Source organism: Oncorhynchus gorbuscha, unplaced genomic scaffold, assembly GCF_021184085.1.
Source record: "Oncorhynchus gorbuscha isolate QuinsamMale2020 ecotype Even-year unplaced genomic scaffold, OgorEven_v1.0 Un_scaffold_1444, whole genome shotgun sequence".
NCBI lineage: Eukaryota > Metazoa > Chordata > Actinopteri > Salmoniformes > Salmonidae > Oncorhynchus > Oncorhynchus gorbuscha.
Window position 1 is genome coordinate 27501 of NW_025746223.1, and position 22756 is coordinate 50256.

The window sequence follows — 22756 nt, forward strand, 5'->3', positions numbered from 1 at the left end:
GGATGTAGTCAGTGCAAGAGGACCGTCAAGGACTATAGGACTTATGTAGCAAGGTTGGGATCAATTACACAAACAACTACATGTCAACACCAGACTGAGACAACTACATGTCAACACCAGACTGAGACAACTACATGTCAACACCAGACTGACGCAACTACATGTCAACACCAGACTGAGGCAACTACATGTCAACACCAGACTGAGACAACTACATGTCAACACCAGACTGAGGCAACTACATGTCAACACCAGACTGAGTCAACTACATGTCAACACCAGACTGAGTCAACTACATGTCAACACCAGACTGAGACAACTACATGTCAACACCAGACTGAGACAACTACATGTCAACACCAGACTGAGACAACTACATGTCAACACCAGACTGAGACAACTACATGTCAACACCAGACTGAGTCAACTACATGTCAACACCAGACTGAGACAACTACATGTCAACACCAGACTGAGACAACTACATGTCAACACCAGACTGAGACAACTACATGTCAACACCAGACTGAGTCAACTACATGTCAACACCAGACTGAGGCAACTATATATCTATTATTTACTTAAAAATTGCACTGTCGGCTGGTTAGGGCCTGTAAGTAAGCATTTCACAGTAAGGTCAACATCGGTTGGTTAGGGCCAGTCAGTAAGCATTTCACAGTAAGGTCAACATCGGTTGGTTAGGGCCAGTCAGTAAGCATTTCACAGTGAGGTCAACACCGGTTGGTTAGGGCCAGTCAGTAAGCATTTCACAGTGAGGTCAACACCGGTTGGTTAGGGCCTGTCAGTAAGTATTTCACAGTAAGGTCTACACCGGTTGGTTAGGGCCTGTCAGTAAGTATTTCACAGTAAGGTCTACACCGGTTGGTTAGGGCCTGTCAGTAAGTATTTCACAGTAAGGTCTACACCGGTTGGTTAGGGCCTGTCAGTAAGTATTTCACAGTAAGGTCTACACCGGTTGGTTAGGGCCAGTCAGTAAGCATTTCACTGTAAGGTCAACACCGGTTGGTTAGGGCCTGTCAGTAAGCATTTCACAGTAAGGTCTACACCGGTTGTATTCGGCGCACGTGACAAATAACCGTTGATTTTATGATATGTAATGTATTGATATAACGGGTTACATTTTAAGGATAATATATTCCATTAGGCACTGACTGTGTGAAGGCTGCAGAATGGACAAGAACTGAATGCAACAACCATGTCCCTGTCACTAGAAAACACAGCCAAGAATGACTCTTGTTCAATTCAAATTCAATTCAAATTCAATTCCAATTCCAAGAATGATTTTCTTTTATAATTAGACTTTTAAAGAGAGCTGCAATTCCAATTCAATTCTCCACTTCCTGCTTGAATTCCAATTCAATTCTCCACTTCCTGCTTGAATTCCAATTCAATTCTCCACTTCCTGCTTGAATTCCAATTCAATTCTCCACTTCCTGCTTGAATTCCAATTCAAATCTCCACTTCCTGCTTGAATTCCAATTCAATTCTCCACTTCCTGCTTGAATTCCAATTCAAATCTCCACTTCCTGCTTGAATTCCAACTCAAATCTCCACTTCCTGCTTGAATTCCAATTCAATTCACTTCCTGCTTGAATTCCAACTCAATTCTCCACTTCCTGCTTGAATTCCAATTCAATTCTCCACTTCCTGCTTGAATTCCAATTCAAATCTCCACTTCCTGCTTGAATTCCAACTCAAATCTCCACTTCCTGCTTGAATTCCAATTCAAATCTCCACTTCCTGCTTGAATTCCAACTCAAATCTCCACTTCCTGCTTGAATTCCAACTCAAATCTCCACTTCCTGCTTGAATTCCAGAATTGTGCCTAGGGGAAGTGCACATACCCGTGCACAGTCTTCACGTGATGTCATCTTCCATTTCTAAATAGGCATTACATCTGGATGATTTTACCACTGATCGACACAACCTACGCCACATTTAAAAAGTGAAATAAAAATATAAATGACAAATAAAAACAAAGAAATATTGACTGCGAAAGGTCCCCACAACCCCTTGCTATGACACAAGTTAGATCAGGAGCTTCACATGGACACACTCCTACTCCCCCCCCCTGTACCCCCAAACCAACAATCATCAACATCACACACACTCAGACTCCTACCCCCCCTGTACCCCCCAAACCAACAATCATCAACATCACACACACTCAGACTCCTACACCCCCCCCTGTACCCCCCCCAAACCAACAATCATCAACATCACACACACTCAGACTCCTACACCCCCCCCTGTACCCCCCCAAACCAACAATCATCAACATCACACACACTCAGACTCCTACCCCCCCCCCTGTACCCCCCAAACCAACAATCATCAACATCACACACACTCAGACTCCTACCCCCCTGTACCCCCCCAAACCAACAATCACCAACATCACACACACTCAGACTCCTACCCCCCCCCTGTACCCCCCAAACCAACAATCATCAACATCACACACACTTGTCCCCCCCCCCCTGTACCCCCCGTACCCCCCAAACCAACAATCATCAACATCACACACACTTGTCCCCCCCACCAATCCCCCCCTGTACCCCCCAAACCAACAATCATCAACATCACACACACTTGTCCCCCCCCACCAATCCCCCCGTACCCCCCAAACCAACAATCATATAAGAGTGTCCAGGGCAGATGCCCCCCCCCCCAGTAGTAAAGGATATAAGAGTGTCCAGGGCGGATTCCCCCCACCCCCAGTAGTAAAGGATATAAGAGTGTCCAGGGCAGATGCCCCCCAGTAGTAAAGGATATAAGAGTGTCCAGGGCAGATGCCCCCCCCCCCCAGTAGTAAAGGATATAAGAGCGTCCAGGGCGGATGCCCTCCGTTGATGTACAGTACGTAGGTGAACCCATCCTTCAGCACCCTCGTATGGAGTAGTAGTAAGGTAGGTAGTGATGCTGCGTGAAGTCTCTGTTGGGATTCATGTCTTTTAGATCATCATTTTAAAACACATACAACCAGTAGCTACAGTGGGGTAAAAAAGTATTTCGTCAGCCACCAATTGTGCAAGTTCTCCCACTTATAAAGATGAGAGGCCTGTAATTTTCATCATAGGTAGACTTCAACTATGACAGACAAAACGAGAAAAAAAAATCCAGAAAATCACATTGTAGGATTTTTAATGAATTTATTTGCAAATTATGGTGGAAAATAAGTATTTGGTCAATAACACAAGTTTATCTCAATACTTTGTTATATACCCTTTGTTGGCAATGACAGAGGTCAAACGTTTTCTGTAAGTCTTCAGAAGGTTTTCACACACTGTTGCTGGTATTTTGGCCCATTCCTCCATGCAGATCTCCTCTAGAGCAGTGATGTTTGGGGGCTGTTGCTGGGCAACACGGACTTTCAACTCCCTCCAAATATTTTCTATGGGGTTGAGATCTGGAGACTGGCTAGGCCACTCCAGGACCTTGAAAAGCTTCTTACGAAGCCACTCCTTCGTTGCCCGGGCGGTGTGTTTGGGATTATTGTCATGCTGAAAGACCCAGCCACGTTTCATCTTCAATGCCCTTGCTGATGGAAGGAGGTTTTCACTCAAAATCTCACGATACATGGCCCCATTCATTCTTTCCTTTACACAGATCAGTCGTCCTGGTCCCTTTGCAGAAAAACAGCCCCAAAGCATGATGTTTCCCACCCCCATGCTTGGTGTTCTTTGAATGCAACTCAGCATTCTTTGTCCTCCAAACACGACGAGTTGAGTTTTTACCAAAAAGTTATATTTTGGTTTCATCTGACCATATGACATTCTCCCAATCTTCTTCTGGATCATCCAAATGCTCTCTAGCAAACTTCAGATGGGCCTGGACATGTACTGGCTTAAGCAGGGGGACACGTCTGGCACTGCAGGATTTGAGTCCCTGGCGGCGTAGTGTGGTACTGATGGTAGGCTTTGTTACTTTAGTCCCAGCTCTCTGCATTTTTGCTGATCATTTTGACCCCAAGGGGTGAGGTCTTGTGTGGAGCCCCAGATCGAGGGAGATTATCAGTGGTCTTGTATGTCTTCCATTTCCTAATAATTGCTCCCACAGTTGATTTCTTCAAACCAAGCTGCTTACCTATTGTAGATTCAGTCTTCCCAGCCTGGTGCAGGTCTACAATTTGTTTCTGGTTTCCTTTGACAACTCTTTGGTCTTGGCCATAGTGGAGTTTGAAGTGTGACTGTTTGAGGTTGTGGACAGGTGTCTTTTATACTGATAACAAGTTCAAACAGTTGCCATTAATACAGGTAACGAGTGGAGGACAGAGGAGCCTCTTAAAGAAGAAGTTACAGGTCTGTGAGAGCCAGAAATCTTGCTTGTTTGTAGGTGACCAAATACTTATTTTCCACCATAATTTGCAAATAAATTCATTAAAAATCCTACAATGTGATTTTCTGGAGAAAAAAAAATCAAATTTTGTCTGTCATAGTTGAAGTGTACCTATGATGAAAATTACAGGCCTCTCTCATCTTTTTAAGTGGGAGAACTTGCACAATTGTTGGCTGGCTAAATACTTTTTTGCCCCACTGTATATCTACAAACACATATACAACCAGTAGCTATATCTAAAAATACACATTCACCCAGTAGCTATATCTAAAAACACATATTCACCCAGTAGCTATATCTAAAAATACACATTCACCCAGTAGCTATATCTAAAAATACACATTCACCCAGTAGCTATATCTAAAAATACACATTCACCCAGTAGCTATATCTACAAACACATATACACCCAGTAGCTATATCTAAAGACACACATTCACCCAGTAGCTATATCTAAAAATACACATTCACCCAGTAGCTATATCTACAAACACATATACACCCAGTAGCTATATCTAAAGACACACATTCACCCAGTAGCTATATCTAAAAATACACATTCACCCAGTAGCTATATCTAAAGACACACATTCACCCAGTAGCTATATCTAAAAATACACATTCACCCAGTAGCTATATCTACAAACACATATTCACCCAGTAGCTATATCTAAAAATACACATTCACCCAGTAGCTATATCTACAAACACATATACACCCAGTAGCTATATCTAAAGACACACATTCACCCAGTAGCTATATCTAAAGACACACATTCACCCAGTAGCTATATCTAAAAATACACATTCACCCAGTAGCTATATCTACAAACACATATACACCCAGTAGCTATATCTAAAGACACACATTCACCCAGTAGCTATATCTAAAAATACACATTCACCCAGTAGCTATATCTAAAAATACACATTCACCCAGTAGCTATATCTAAAAATACACATTCACCCAGTAGCTATATCTAAAGACACACATTCACCCAGTAGCTATATCTAAAAATACACATTCACCCAGTAGCTATATCTACAAACACATATACACCCAGTAGCTATATCTAAAGACACACATTCACCCAGTAGCTATATCTAAAAATACACATTCACCCAGTAGCTATATCTAAAAACACATATTCACCCAGTAGCTATATCTAAAAATACACATTCACCCAGTAGCTATATCTAAAGACACACATTCACCCAGTAGCTATATCTACAAACACATATACACCCAGTAGCTATATCTAAAGACACACAGTCACCCAGTAGCTATATCTAAAAATACACATTCTCCCAGTAGCTATATCTAAAAACAGATATATACACCCAGTAGCTATATCTAGGGTCTTCAAATGGAGATTGACCCTAAGCATACTTCCAAAGTTGTGGAAAAATGGCTTAAGGACAACAAAGTCAAGGTATTGGGAGTGGCCAGCAAAGCCCTGACCTCAATCCTATAGAACATTTGTGGGCAGAACTGAAAAAGTGTGTGAGAGCAACGAGGCCTACAAACCTGACTCAGTTACACCAGCTCTGTCAGGAGGAATGGGCCAAAATTCACTCAACTTATTGTGGGAAGCTTGTGGAAGGCTACCCGAAACATTTGACCCAAGTTAAACAATTTAAAGGCAATGCTACCAAATACTAATTGAGTGTCTGTAAACTTCTGACCCACTGGGAATGTGATGAAAGAAATAAAAGCTGAAATAAATAATTCTTTCTACTATTATTCTGACATTTCACATTCTTAAAATAAAGCGGTGATCCTAACTGACCTGAGACGGAATTTTTACTAGGATTAAATGTCAGGAATTGTGAAAAACGGAGTTTAAATGTATTTGGCTAAAGGTGTATGTAAACTTCCCGACTTCAACTGTGGATATAGTATATATTATTAGTATTATTGTTTCATGTACTTCTCTTCAACTGTATGTGAACCTCTGACCCACTGGAATTGTAATAGAATTAATTATAAGTGAAATAATCTGTCTGTAAACTCTTGTCGGAAAAATGACTTGTGTCATGCACAAAGTAGATGTCCTAACCGACTTGCCAAAACTATGGTTTGTTAACAAGACATTTGTGGAGTGGTTGAAAAACTAGTTTTAATGACTCCAAGCTAAGTGTATGTAAACTTCTGACTTCAACTGTACCTGCCTACCTGTTGTGGTAGAAGTGTATAGCGGGTCTCTACCTACCTACCTGTTGTGGTAGAAGTGTAGAGCAGGTCTCTACCTACCTACCTGTTGTGGTAGAAGTGTAGAGCAGGTCTCTACCTACCTGTTGTGGTAGAAGTGTAGAGCAGGTCTCTACCTACCTGTTGTGGTAGAAGTGTATAGCAGGTCTCTACCTACCTACCTGTTGTGGTAGAAGTGTATAGCAGGTCTCTACCTACCTACCTGTTGTGGTAGAAGTGTATAGCAGGTCTCTACCTACCTACCTACCTACCTACCTGTTGTGGTAGAAGTGTAGAGCAGGTCTCTACCTACCTACCTACCTGTTGTGGTAGAAGTGTAGAGCAGGTCTCTACCTACCTACCTGTTGTGGTAGAAGTGTATAGCAGGTCTCTACCTACCTGTTGTGGTAGAAGTGTATAGCAGGTCTCTACCTACCTACCTGTTGTGGTAGAAGTGTAGAGCAGGTCTCTACCTACCTACCTGTTGTGGTAGAAGTGTATAGCAGGTCTCTACCTACCTACCTGTTGTGGTAGAAGTGTATAGCAGGTCTCTACCTACCTGTTGTGGTAGAAGTGTATAGCAGGTCTCTACCTACCTACCTGTTGTGGTAGAAGTGTATAGCAGGTCTCTACCTACCTACCTGTTGTGGTAGAAGTGTATAGCAGGTCTCTACCTACCTACCTGTTGTGGTAGAAGTGTAGAGCAGGTCTCTACCTACCTGTTGTGGTAGAAGTGTAGAGCAGGTCTCTACCTACCTACCTGTTGTGGTAGAAGTGTAGAGCACGTCTCTACCTACCTGTTGTGGTAGAAGTGTAGAGCAGGTCTCTACCTACCTGTTGTGGTAGAAGTGTATAGCAGGTCTCTACCTACCTACCTGTTGTGGTAGAAGTGTATAGCAGGTCTCTACCTACCTACCTGTTGTGGTAGAAGTGTAGAGCAGGTCTCTACCTGTTGTGGTAGAAGTGTAGAGCAGGTCTCTACCTACCTACCTGTTGTGGTAGAAGTGTAGAGCAGGTCTCTACCTACCTACCTGTTGTGGTAGAAGTGTAGAGCAGGTCTCTACCTACCTACCTGTTGTGGTAGAAGTGTATAGCAGGTCTCTACCTACCTACCTGTTGTGGTAGAAGTGTATAGCAGGTCTCTACCTACCTACCTGTTGTGGTAGAAGTGTATAGCAGGTCTCCACCTACCTACCTGTTGTGGTAGAAGTGTATAGCAGGTCTCTACCTACCTACCTGTTGTGGTAGAAGTGTATAGCAGGTCTCTACCTACCTACCTGTTGTGGTAGAAGTGTAGAGCAGGTCTCTACCTACCTACCTGTTGTGGTAGAAGTGTAGAGCAGGTCTCTACCTACCTACCTGTTGTGGTAGAAGTGTAGAGCAGGTCTCTACCTACCTACCTGTTGTGGTAGAAGTGTAGAGCAGGTCTCTACCTACCTACCTGTTGTGGTAGAAGTGTAGAGCAGGTCTCTACCTACCTACCTGTTTTGGTAGAAGTGTAGAGCAGGTCTCTACCTACCTACCTGTTGTGGTAGAAGTGTAGAGCAGGTCTCTACCTACCTACCTGTTGTGGTAGAAGTGTATAGCAGGTCTCTACCTACCTGTTGTGGTAGAAGTGTAGAGCAGGTCTCTACCTACCTGTTGTGGTAGAAGTGTATAGCAGGTCTCTACCTACCTGTTGTGGTAGAAGTGTATAGCAGGTCTCTACCTACCTACCTGTTGTGGTAGAAGTGTATAGCAGGTCTCTACCTACCTGTTGTGGTAGAAGTGTATAGCAGGTCTCTACCTACCTACCTGTTGTGGTAGAAGTGTAGAGCAGGTCTCTACCTACCTACCTGTTGTGGTAGAAGTGTAGAGCAGGTCTCTACCTACCTACCTGTTGTGGTAGAAGTGTATAGCAGGTCTCTACCTACCTGTTGTGGTAGAAGTGTAGAGCAGGTCTCTACCTACCTGTTGTGGTAGAAGTGTATAGCAGGTCTCTACCTACCTACCTGTTGTGGTAGAAGTGTATAGCAGGTCTCTACCTACCTGTTGTGGTAGAAGTGTATAGCAGGTCTCTCTACCTACCTGTTGTGGTAGAAGTGTATAGCAGGTCTCTACCTACCTGTTGTGGTAGAAGTGTAGAGCAGGTCTCTACCTACCTACCTGTTGTGTTAGAAGTGTATAGCAGGTCTCTACCTACCTACCTGTTGTGGTAGAAGTGTAGAGCAGGTCTCTACCTACCTACCTGTTGTGGTAGAAGTGTAGAGCAGGTCTCTACCTACCTGTTGTGGTAGAAGTGTATAGCAGGTCTCTACCTACCTGTTGTGGTAGAAGTGTATAGCAGGTCTCTACCTACCTGTTGTGGTAGAAGTGTAGAGCAGGTCTCTACCTACCTACCTGTTGTGGTAGAAGTGTAGAGCAGGTCTCTACCTACCTACCTGTTGTGGTAGAAGTGTAGAGCAGGTCTCTACCTACCTACCTGTTTTGGTAGAAGTGTAGAGCAGGTCTCTACCTACCTACCTGTTGTGGTAGAAGTGTATAGCAGGTCTCTACCTACCTGTTGTGGTAGAAGTGTAGAGCAGGTCTCTACCTACCTGTTGTGGTAGAAGTGTAGAGCAGGTCTCTACCTACCTGTTGTGGTAGAAGTGTATAGCAGGTCTCTACCTACCTACCTGTTGTGGTAGAAGTGTATAGCAGGTCTCTACCTACCTACCTGTTGTGGTAGAAGTGTATAGCAGGTCTCTACCTACCTACCTGTTGTGGTAGAAGTGTATAGCAGGTCTCTACCTACCTGTTGTGGTAGAAGTGTATAGCAGGTCTCTACCTACCTACCTGTTGTGGTAGAAGTGTATAGCAGGTCTCTACCTACCTACCTGTTGTGGTAGAAGTGTATAGCCGTGGTGTTGGTTGTCAGCACGTGGAGGTAGATGGCCTTGCAGTGGTCCTGGGCCGTGGTGGAGATGTGTTCCTTCAGACTGTCCAGCAGCAAGGAGCCTGGGAGGGGGAGAAGAAGAGCGTAGCAGGACAGTGAGTGACTGAGTGAGTGAGTGAGTGAGTGAGTGAGTGAGTGAGTGAGTGAGTGAGTGACTGTGAGTGAGTGACTGTGAGTGAGTGACTGAGTGACTGTGAGTCACTGGCAGACATATCAGTGTGGATGACGGATCACCACCTCAAGCTGAACCTCGGCAAGACGGAGCTGCTCTTCCTCCCGGGGAAGGACTGCCCGTTCCATGATCTCGCCATCACGGTTGACAACTCCATTGTGTCCTCCTCCCAGAGCGCCAAGAACCTTGGCGTGATCCTGGACAACACCCTGTCGTTCTCAGCCAACATCAAGGCGGTGGCCCGTTCCTGTAGGTTCATGCTCTACAACATCCGCAGAGTACGACCCTGCCTCACACAGGAAGCGGCGCAGGTCCTAATCCAGGCACTTGTCATCTCCCGTCTGGATTACTGCAACTCGCTGTTGGCTGGGCTCCCTGCCTGTGCCATTAAACCCCTTCAACTCATCCAGAACGCCGCAGCCCGTCTGGTGTTCAACCTTCCCAAGTTCTCTCACGTCACCCCGCTCCTCCGTTCTCTCCACTGGCTTCCAGTTGAAGCTCGCATCCGCTACAAGACCATGGTGCTTGCCTACGGAGCTCTGAGGGGAACGGCACCTCAGTACCTCCAGGCTCTACACCCAAACAAGGGCACTGCGTTCATCCACCTCTGGCCTGCTCGCCTCCCTACCACTGAGGAAGTACAGCTCCCGCTCAGCCCAGTCAAAACTGTTCGCTGCCCTGGCCCCCCAATGGTGGAACAAACTCCCTCACGACGCCAGGACAGCGGAGTCAATCACCACCTTCCGGAGACACCTGAAACCCCACCTCTTTAAGGAATACCTAGGATAGGATAAGTAATCCCTCTCACCCCCCCCTTAAGTTTTAGATGCACTATTGTAAAGTGACTGTTCCACTGGATGTCATAAGGTGAATGCACCAATTTGTAAGTCGCTCTGGATAAGAGCGTCTGCTAAATGACTTAAATGTAATGTAAATGTAATGTAAATGTAATGTAAATGTGAGTGAGTGACTGAGTGACTGAGTGAGTGACTGTGAGTGACTGAGTGAGTGACTGTGAGTGAGTGACTGTGACTGAGTGACTGTGACTGAGAGTGAGTGACTGTGAGTGACTGACTGAGTGACTGACTGACTGAGTGACTGACTGACTGAGTGACTGAGTGACTGAGTGAGTGACTGAGTGACTGAGTGAGAGACTGTGAGTGTACCTAGGGTTGTGGCAGTCACAAAAATTGTCAGCCGATAATTGTCATGCAAATAACAGCCTACAAGCCAAGTCAAATAACTGCCGGTGACACAGCCTACAAGCCAAGTCAAATAACTGTGGGTCTCACAGTGAGTGACAGGTTAAATAACATCAACACATTTAGCATCTCCTGGCTCCCACACACAGCCTACAAGCCATTTAAAAAAAAGTCAAATAAATCCATGTAATATAGCCTACACCTTCACAATAAATTAACAATTTATTTTAGACAGGTCTAAAGGAGCATGATATTAAGAGAATGTGGTCTATTTCAGAAGAACAGAATAGCGTACTCTGAGTTGTCGTTATTATTAGGCCCTGATCTGGCTCTGCCATATGGCTGTGGGCGACACTAGTTCACTTAGCAGACAAGACATGCTTAGAATTCCCTGGCAATATTTTATATTATTTTTAAATAGGAAGAATACGATTGAACAAAGCTGAATAAAATATAAATATTTTCTCCAAACGATTTGAAGGAAGCGATGAGTCTAATGATGATTTGAAGGAAGTGATGAGTCTAATGATGATTTGAAGGAAGTGATGAGTCTAATGATGATTTGAAGGAAGTGATGAGTCTAATGATGATTTGAAGGAAGTGATGAGTCTAATGATGATTTGAAGGAAGTGATGAGTCTAATGATGATTTGAAAAATGTTTGCTTTAAAAGGCATTGAGCTCTGCTAAGTTTGTTTGCTTAAAAGGCATTGAGCTCTGCTCAGTTTGTTTGCTTAAAAGGCATTGAGCTCTACTCAGTTTGTTTGCTTAAAAGGCATTGAGCTCTGCTAAGTTTGTTTGCTTAAAGGCATTGAGCTCTACTCAGTTTGTTTGCTTAAAAGGCATTGAGCTCTACTCAGTTTGTTTGCTTAAAAGGCATTGAGCTCTACTCAGTTTGTTTGCTTAAAAGGCATTGAGCTCTACTCAGTTTGTTTGCTTAAAAGGCATTGAGCTCTGCTCAGTTTTTGCTTAAAAGGCATTGAGCTCTGCTAAGTTTGTTTGCTTAAAAGGCATTGAGCTCTACTCAGTTTGTTTGCTTAAAAGGCATTGAGCTCTACTCAGTTTGTTTGCTTAAAAGGCATTGAGCTCTGCTAAGTTTGTTTGCTTAAAAGGCATTGAGCTCTGCTAAGTTTGTTTGCTTAAAAGGCATTGAGCTCTGCTAAGTTTGTTTGCTTAAAAGGCATTGAGCTCTACTCAGTTTGTTTGCTTAAAGGCATTGAGCTCTGCTCAGTTTTTTTTTGCTTAAAAGGCATTGAGCTCTACTCAGTTTGTTTGCTTAAAAGGCATTGAGCTCTACTCAGTTTGTTTGCTTAAAAGGCATTGAGCTCTGCTAAGTTTGTTTGCTTAAAAGGCATTGAGCTCTGCTAAGTTTGTTTGCTTAAAAGGCATTGAGCTCTACTCAGTTTGTTTGCTTAAAAGACATTGAGCTCTGCTCAGTTTGTTTGCTTAAAAGGCATTGAGCTCTGCTAAGTTTGTTTGCTTTAAAAGGCATTGAGCTCTGCTAAGTTTGTTTACTTTAAAAGGCATTGAGCTCTGCTAAGTTTGTTTGCTTTAAAATGCATTGAGCTCTGCTCAGTTTGTTTGCTTTAAAAGACATTGAGCTCTACTCAGTTTGTTTGCTTTAAAAGACATTGAGCTCTGCTCAGTTTGTTTGCGCAGGCTGTACACACTCCAATAGTCTCTCATTCACAAATTGACAAGAACTTGATAATGCCTCGTATTTCACGGCTGCATCCCCCTTTGCGGCCATAACGCACCCTAAGAAAATATATCTGTGCCTTTTGGGGCCCGGAGTGCTGCGTTGTGACCTTCTCCCTGAGTATGCTGCGCAGTCCGAAGCGTCTCTCACTCATATGGCTCTCCGTCACGAGATCAAGGTCTTTCTCACAGGCTACAAGTGAAGACAGACACATCGGAGATGCACCTGCGAGCGTCCTTATCCAATTCCGAGGTGCATATTGAAGATATTGGAAAAACTCTCCACATTCACTTTATCAGCCAACTAGATGAGTAGGCCTAACGAACAGCAAAAGCACTAGCCTATAGAAAGCTGATGGGATCCTCCTCTTTTTATTAGAGGCCATCACTTTTTTTCTTCCACAATTGCAAAGCCTATAGAAATGATGCGCTCATGGGCACTCATGAAGTGTTGGATTAGATTTTTCTAATACATTTGCATTGATGTCAGAGTGATTAGAGGGACAATAGAGTGCTGAAGTACCAGGCAGTTAGAAAGTTTGGTAGGCTACGAATTATTTTACTTTTTATTGAACTAGGCAAGTCAGTTAAGAACAAATTCTTATTTTCAATGACGACCTAGGAACAGTGGGTTAACTGCCTTGTTTAGGGGCAGAACGACACATTTGTACCTTGTCAGCTCGGGGATTTGAACTTGCAACCTTCCGGGTTACTAGTCCAACGCTCTAACCACTAGGCTACCCTGCTGCCCCATCAGCAGCATACGAGCTCGGCGAAGCCTAATTACCGTGACTACACGGTCATGTGGAATTTGACTACCTCAATGACTCGTGACTCGCCAGTGTGGCAGTCTACCTACCTATTCCATGTGGCAGTCTACCTACCTATTCCATGTGGCAGTCTACCTACCTATTCCATGTGGCAGTCTACCTACCTATTCCATGTGGCAGTCTACCTACCTATTCCATGTGGCAGTCTACCTACCTATTCCATGTGGCAGTGTACCTACCTATTCCATGTGGCAGTGTACCTACCTATTCCATGTGGCAGTCTACCTACCTATTCCATGTGGCAGTCTACCTACCTATTCCATGTGGCAGTCTACCTACCTATTCCATGTGGCAGTCTACCTACCTATTCCATGTGGCAGTCTACCTACCTATTCCATGTGGCAGTCTACCTACCTATTCCATGTGGCAGTCTACCTACCTATTCCATGTGGCAGTCTACCTACCTATTTCCATGTGGCAGTCTACCTACCTATTCCATGTGGCAGTCTACCTACCTATTCCATGTGGCAGTCTACCTACCTATTCCATGTGGCAGTCTACCTACCTATTCCATGTGGCAGTCTACCTACCTATTCCATGTTTCCTGAACTCCTTCACCACCCCCAGACTCAGGATGTAAGCCACCTGGGTGTCCACGGGAAATCTAGAGGCCAGGATGTCTCCATCCTGCAGAGAGGAGAGGTTATACACAGCTATTAGTACTTATAAACACTGGACTAACACCAGGACATCTAGAGGCTAGGATGTCTCCATCCTGCAGAGAGGAGAGGTTATACACAGCTATTAGTACTTATAAACACTGGACTAACACCAGGACATCTAGAGGCTAGGATGTCTCCATCCTGCAGAGAGAGAGGTTATACACAGCTATTAGTACTTATAAACACTGGACTAACACCAGGACATCTAGAGGCTAGGATGTCTCCATCCTGCAGAGAGGAGAGGTTATACACAGCTATTAATACTTATAAACACTGGACTAACACCAGGACATCTAGAGGCTAGGATGTCTCCATCCTGCAGAGAGGAGAGGTTATACACAGCTATTAATACTTATAAACACTGGACTAACACCAGGACATCTAGAGGCTAGGATGTCTCCATCCTGCAGAGAGGAGAGGTTATACACAGCTATTAGTACTTATAAACACTGGACTAACACCAGGACATCTAGAGGCTAGGATGTCTCCATCCTGCAGAGAGGAGAGGTTATACACAGCTATTAGTACTTATAAACACTGGACTAACACCAGGACATCTAGAGGCTAGGATGTCTCCATCCTGCAGAGAGGAGAGGTTATACACAGCTATTAATACTTATAAACACTGGACTAACACCAGGACATCTAGAGGCTAGGATGTCTCCATCCTGCAGAGAGGAGAGGTTATACACAGCTATTAATACTTATAAACACTGGACTAACACCAGGACATCTAGAGGCTAGGATGTCTCCATCCTGCAGAGAGGAGAGGTTATACACAGCTATTAATACTTATAAACACTGGACTAACACCAGGACATCTAGAGGCTAGGATGTCTCCATCCTGCAGAGAGGAGAGGTTATACACAGCTATTAGTACTTATAAACACTGGACTAACACCAGGACATCTAGAGGCTAGGATGTCTCCATCCTGCAGAGAGGAGAGGTTATACACAGCTATTAATACTTATAAACACTGGACTAACACCAGGACATCTAGAGGCTAGGATGTCTCCATCCTGCAGATGTATACCGAGCAACACAACCCCCTACACCTCTCTCCATTACTCTTCAATACCCCTCCATCCCCCACACCCCTCCACCTCATGCCCCCTCCTCCATTATCACCCTCCTTTTCTCCTCCACCCTTCCATCCCCACCCCCTCCTCCTCTCCACCTCCACTCCTCCTCCTCTCCCCTCACCCCCACCCTCCTCCTCTCCCCTCCACCATCCTCTCCCCTCGTCCCCTTCCCCTCCACCCCCACCTCTCGTCCCCACCCTCCTTCTCTCCTCTCCCCTCCTCCTCCACCTCCTCCACCCCCCCTTCCCCTCCACCCCCTACAGCTGCTTCAGGTCTAATTAGTAGGAGACTATAAACAGAATGTAGAATGTCAGTGTGTTCCATTTCAGAATGTTCCTAAGGAATGTGAGTGACAGGGATGTGGAACTAACAGCACTACTGGAAACAGAACTACTATGATTAGTGTTGGGCTCAAACCCATTTACATTACAGATAGTAATACAACTACTATGATCAAACCCATTTACATTACAGATAGTAATACAACTACTATGATTAGTGTTGGGCTCAAACCCATTTACATTACAGATAGTAATACAACTACTATTATCAGTGTTGGGCTCAAACCCATTTACATTACAGATAGTAATACAACTACTATGATCAAACCCATTTACATTACAGATAGTAATACAACTACTATTATCAGTGTTGGGCTCAAACCCATTTACATTACAGATAGTAATACAACTACTATAATCAAACCCATTTACATTACAGATAGTAATACAACTACTATGATCAAACCCATTTACATTACAGATAGTAATACAACTACTATGATTAGTGTTGGGCTCAAACCCATTTACATTACAGATAGTAATACAACTACTATTATCAGTGTTGGGCTCAAACCCATTTACATTACAGATAGTAATACAACTACTATGATCAAACCCATTTACATTACAGATAGTAATACAACTACTATTATCAGTGTTGGGCTCAAACCCATTTACATTACAGATAGTAATACAACTACTATAATCAAACCCATTTACATTACAGATAGTAATACAACTACTATTATCAGTGTTGGGCTCAAACCCATTTACATTACAGATAGTAATACAACTACTATAATCAAACCCATTTACATTACAGATAGTAATACAACTACTATGATCAAACCCATTTACATTACAGATAGTAATACAACTACTATGATTAGTGTTGGGCTCAAACCCATTTACATTACAGATAGTAATACAACTACTATAATCAAACCCATTTACATTACAGATAGTAATACAACTACTATGATCAAACCCATTTACATTACAGATAGTAACACAACTACTATGATTAGTGTTGGGCTCAAACCCATTTACATTACAGATAGTAATACAACTACTATTATCAGTGTTGGGCTCAAACCCATTTACATTACAGATAGTAATACAACTACTATGATCAAACCCATTTACATTACAGATAGTAATACAACTACTATTATCAGTGTTGGGCTCAAACCCATTTACATTACAGATAGTAATACAACTACTATGATCAAACCCATTTACATTACAGATAGTAATACAACTACTATTATCAGTGTTGGGCTCAAACCCATTTACATTACAGATAGTAATACAACTACTATGATCAAACCCATTTACATTACAGATAGTAATACAACTACTATAATCAAACCCATTTACATTACAGATAGTAATACAACTACTATGATCAAACCCATTTACATTACAGATAGTAATACAACTACTATGATTAGTGTTGGGCTCAAACCCATTTACATTACAGATAGTAATACAACTACTATGATCAGTGTTGGGCTCAAACCCATTTACATTACAGATAGTAACACAACTACTATGATCAAACCCATTTACATTACAGATAGTAACACAACTACTATGATCAAACCCATTTACATTACAGATAGTAACACAAATACTATGATCAGTGTTGGGCTCAAACCCATTTACATTACAGATAGTAATACAACTACTATTATCAGTGTTGGGCTCAAACCCATTTACATTACAGATAGTAATACAACTACTATGATCAAACCCATTTACATTACAGATAGTAATACAACTACTATGATTAGTGTTGGGCTCAAACCCATTTACATTACAGATAGTAACACAACTACTATGATCAGTGTTGGGCTCAAACCCATTTACATTACAGATAGTAACACAACGACTATGATCAAACCCATTTACATTACAGATAGTAATAGTAAAACTTCAGATTCCAAATGATCCTCATAGAAAACTATTGGAATGGATGTGTTCCTCCTGAGTGAACTGACATTTAAAAGGGATTGACCCCAACCCTGACTTTAATATGACCCCAACCCTGACTTTAATATGACCCCAACCCTGACTTTAATATGACCCCAACCCTGACTTTAATATGACCCCAACCCTGACTTTAATATGACCCCAACCCTGACTTTAATATGACCCCAACCCTGACTTTAATATGACCCCAACCCTGACTTTAATATGACCGCAACCCTGACTTTAATATGACCCCAACCCTGACTTTAATGTGACCCCAACCCTGACTTTAATGTGACCCCAACCCTGACTTTAATGTGACCCCAACCCTGACTTTAATGTGACCCCAACCCTGACTTTAATGTGACCCCAACCCTGACTTTAATATGACCCCACTAACTACTGTCTGTCAATACATTCAGCTTCCAACAATATGTTCAATATGGACTACATTCACAGACTATAATGGACATCTCTTCCAACATGTTCAATATGGGGTACATTCACAGTCTATAACAGACATCTCTTCCAACATGTTCAATATGGACTACATTCACAGTCTATAACAGACATCTCTCCTGAGAACATGTTCAATATGGGGTACATTCACAGTCTATAACAGACATCTCTTCCAACATGTTCAATATGGACTACATTCACAGACCATCTCTACCCCAGCACCCATACCTCTCTGTGTACTGTCAGTCAGTCAGGACCATCTCTACCCCAGCACCCGTACCTCTCTGTGTACTGTCAGTCAGTCAGGACCATCTCTACCCCAGCACCAGTACCTCTCTGTGTACTGTCAGTCAGTCAGGACCATCTCTACCCCAGCACCCGTACCTCTCTGTGTACTGTCAGTCAGTCAGGACCATCTCTACCCCAGCACCCATACCTCTCTGTGTACTGTCAGTCAGTCAGGACCATCTCTACCCCAGCACCCGTACCTCTCTGTGTACTGTCAGTCAGTCAGTCAGGACCATCTCTACCCCAGCACCCATACCTCTCTGTGTACTGTCAGTCAGTCAGGACCATCTCTACCCCAGCACCCGTGCCTCTCTGTGTACTGTCAGTCAGTCAGGACCATCTCTACCCCAGCACCCGTACCTCTCTGTGTACTGTCAGTCAGTCAGGACCATCTCTACCCCAGCACCCGTGCCTCTCTCTGTGTACTGTCAGTCAGTCAGGACCATCTCTACCCCAGCACCAGTACCTCTCTGTGTACTGTCAGTCAGTCAGTCAGGACCACCTCTACCCCAGCACCCGTACCTCTCTGTGTACTGTCAGTCAGTCAGGACCATCTCTACCCCAGCACCCGTACCTCTCTGTGTACTGTCAGTCAGGACCATCTCTACCCCAGCACCCGTACCTCTCTGTGTACTGTCAGTCAGGACCATCTCTACCCCAGCACCCGTACCTCTCTGTGTACTGTCAGTCAGGACCATCTCTACCCCAGCACCCGTACCTCTCTGTGTACTGTCAGTCAGGACCATCTCTACCCCAGCACCCGTACCTCTCTGTGTACTGTCAGTCAGGACCATCTCTACCCCAGCACCCGTACCTCTCTGTGTACTGTCAGTCAGGACCATCTCTACCCCAGCACCCGTCTCCTCTCTGTGTACTGTCAGTCAGGACCATCTCTACCCCAGCACCCGTACCTCTCTGTGTACTGTCAGTCAGGACCATCTCTACCCCAGCACCCGTACCTCTCTGTGTACTGTCAGTCAGGACCATCTCTACCCCAGCACCCGTACCTCTCTGTGTACTGTCAGTCAGGACCATCTCTACCCCAGCACCCGTACCTCTCTGTGTACTGTCAGTCAGGACCACCTCTACCCCAGCACCCGTACCTCTCTGTGTACTGTCAGTCAGGACCATCTCTACCCCAGCACCCGTACCTCTCTGTGTACTGTCAGTCAGGACCATCTCTACCCCAGCACCCGTACCTCTCTGTGTACTTTGGTCCGGCCCTTGATCTCAGCTACGATCATTCCCACGATGCCTCCCTTGAAGATGGCGGCGAGGGAGAAGAACTTCTTGTTGGATGTGATGTCATTATACCATGAGTCTGGGTACCTGTTGGGGGACAGGTGAGGCTCAGAGGTTAGATTCCTGCTGTGGTCACTCATATGGAAAATGCATGTCTAAGTCACTTGGGATAAAAGCGTTCGCTAAATGGCTTATAGGCCTAATATGCCTTAAGGTACAGGTGGTAAATAGAATGAGTAGACTTCAGCTGCATTAAGGTGACAGGGGACAGGTGAGGACAGGTCATTTAGAATTCAGCTGTTTTAAGGTGACAGGGGACAGGTGAGAACAGGTGATGTAGACTGCAGCTGTATTAAGGTGACAGGGGACAGGTTAGAACAGGTGATGTAGACTTCAGCTGTTTTAAGGTGACAGGGGACAGGTGAGGACAGGTCATGTAGACTTCAGCTGCATTAAGGTGACAGGGGACAGGTGAGGACAGGTGATGTAGACTGCAGCTGTATTAAGGTGACAGGGGACAGGTGAGGACAGGTGACAGAGGACAGGTGCCCTGGGTTGTGTTCAGTGGGGCTCAACAAAGCAAAGCATTTTGAAACAGAAAGTGAAAATCTGTTCTTATTAGACAAGTTAAAGTACCACTACAGTTTCACTCAGCTCTCTCTCTCTAGTGAACACGATACGATCCTGTGTTGCTATTGGCTGTGTGGCGCAGTACTCACTCAATGGGGAACCAATCACCGCACAGCAGCTTGACGCTGCCTATGTCATCGTGGCAGAGGAGGCGGAGCTGGACTTCGCTGAGCGCAGTGGGGGACACCACGTCGGTCATTCACACCTAGAAAACGACCAATGCCAGGAGAGATACAGTTATTAACTCCTACAACCCACCAATCAATGTTCTATAACATTAACATTATATATTTATACACAACTTTTAAAATGGTTAGTCAGCTGGTTAATGAATTGCCAGGTGAATTGTCCATGGTCCTTTTAAAATAGTTAGTCAGCTGGTTAATGAATTGTCAGGTGAATTGTCCTTGGTCCTTTTAAAATGGTTAGTCAGCTGGTTAATGAATTGCCAGGTGAATTGTCCTTGGTCCTTTTAAAATGGTTAGTCAGCTGGTTAATGAATTGTCAGGTGAACTGTCCTTGGTCCTGGATATAAGTGTTCATCCCTTCATCCCAAATGGCACCCTAATACCTTTATAATTCACTACTTTGACCTGTGCTCTATGGGTTTGGATATGAGTGTTCATCCCAAATGGCACCCTAATACCTTTATAAAGTAGTGCACTATGTAGGGAATAGGGGGTCATTTGCCATAGGGTTCTGGTCAACGGTAGTGCACTATAAAGGGAATAGGGTGGCAGCGTAGCCTAGTGGTTAGAGCGTTGGACTAGTAACCAAAAGGTTGTGAGTTCAAACCCCCGAGCTGACAAGGTACAAATCTGTCGTTCTGCCACTGAACAGGCAGTTAACCCACTGTTCCTAGACCAGTTAACCCACTGTTCCCAGGCCGTCATTGAAAATAAGAATTTGTTCTTAACTGACTTGCCTAGTAAAATAAAGGTAAAATAAAAAATATAAATAAACAAGTGGATGGAGAGGGAATGATAGCTAGACAGGCAAACAAACTTCTGAAAGCTCTCCACTCTGCCCCTGGTGGCAGTAGCAACTGTCGTCGTTGAGGACGAAACCAGAGATTTAAAGTTCAATGCCAAAACAACCTCATCAGCAGCCCTAGTAAGGTGCTCTGTTATCAAACTAGCTAACACTGCTAGCAAACTGACATCTCTGTTGTTTGGTTGACATTCAGCTAAACAAGATGCATTATTAGCCAATTCCTTCCCCCCTGTTAGATAGACTTGACTGGTTGTCAAAAACAAGAGAGTTAGCTAGTTGACGTAGCGACCTATTTAGCTACGATTCCAGGCAAAATAAGTAAAGGAAATATAAGTATAACTGGACACCACTTCGCTAACTATGTCAGCTCAAAAAGTGAGTAGAGGATACTGGCTACAATTAGCAGGGTAGCTAGCTGACCTTACCTTGTTTATGCGCTCGAACAAGAGGAAAGTGTGGGGTGAAATCCCCTCGGGTGTCGTTTAAAGTGTTTTCTACAGTGGAAACACCATGATAAAACCCAAATTTGCTCTCTATTCAGAAAACCACTGACACTGGTCTCCCACCAATACATTAGCTGGCTAGTCAGCTTTTGCTAATTTGACAACTAGCCGAGTTGGCTTCTTCCTGTGTGTGTCACATTCCGGAAGTCATTCGGCTTTGTTTTCCGGAAATGTAGTTTCTCTGGGATATCAGTACCCTCTGTGTACTGTCAGTCAGATGTGAGGTCAGTACAGGTGCATCAAAGCTGGGACCGAGAGACTGAAAAACAGCTTCTATCTCAAGGCCCATCAGACTGTTAAACAGCCACCACTAACACAGAGAGAGGCTGCTGCCTACATACAGACTTGAAATCACTGGCCACTTTAATACGTGGAACACTGGTCACATTTATAAAGCATTACTCATCTCATATGTATAGACTGTATTCTATTCTACTGTATCTTAGTCTATGCATTACTCATCTCATATGTGTATACTGTATTCTATACTATTCTACTGTATCATAGTCTATGCATTACTCATCTCATATGTATAGACTGTATTCTATTCTACTGTATCTTAGTCTATGCATTACTCATCTCATATGTAGATACTGTATTCTATACTATTCTACTGTATCTTAGTCTATGCATTACTCATCTCATATGTATATACTGTATTCTATACTATTCTACTGTATCAGTCTATGCATTACTCATCTCATATGTATATACTGTATTCTATACTATTCTACTGTATCTTAGTCTATGCATTACTCATCTCATATGTAGATACTGTATTCTATACTATTCTACTGTATCTTAGTCTATGCATTACTCATCTCATATGTATATACTGTATTCTATACTATTCTACTGTATCAGTCTATGCATTACTCATCTCATATGTATATACTGTATTCTATACTATTCTACTGTATCTTAGTCTATGTATTACTCATCTCATATGTATATACTGTATTCTATACTACTGTATCATAGTCTATGTATTACTCATCTCATATGTATATACTGTATTCTATTCTACTGTATCTTAGTCTATGCATTTGTAACAGTATAACTTTACGTCCGTCCCCTCGTCCATACCCGGGCGCGAACCAGGGACCCTCTGCACACATCGACAACAGTCACCCTCGAAGCATCGTTACCCATCGCTCCACAAAAGCCGCGGCCCTTGCAGAGCAAGGGGAACTACTACTTCAAGGTCTCAGAGCAAGTGGCGTAACCGATTGAAACGCTATTTAGCGCACACCGCTAACTAAGCTAGCCGTTTCAC

At 43.7% G+C, this 22756-nt stretch overlaps 1 pseudogene; it reads right to left on the reverse strand.

Annotated features, from left to right (window-relative positions):
* LOC124022825 overlaps window positions 1-21611 on the reverse strand; it is a 24505-nt pseudogene extending 2894 nt beyond the window's left edge.
* Between the last annotated feature and the right edge of the window lie 1145 nt (window positions 21612-22756).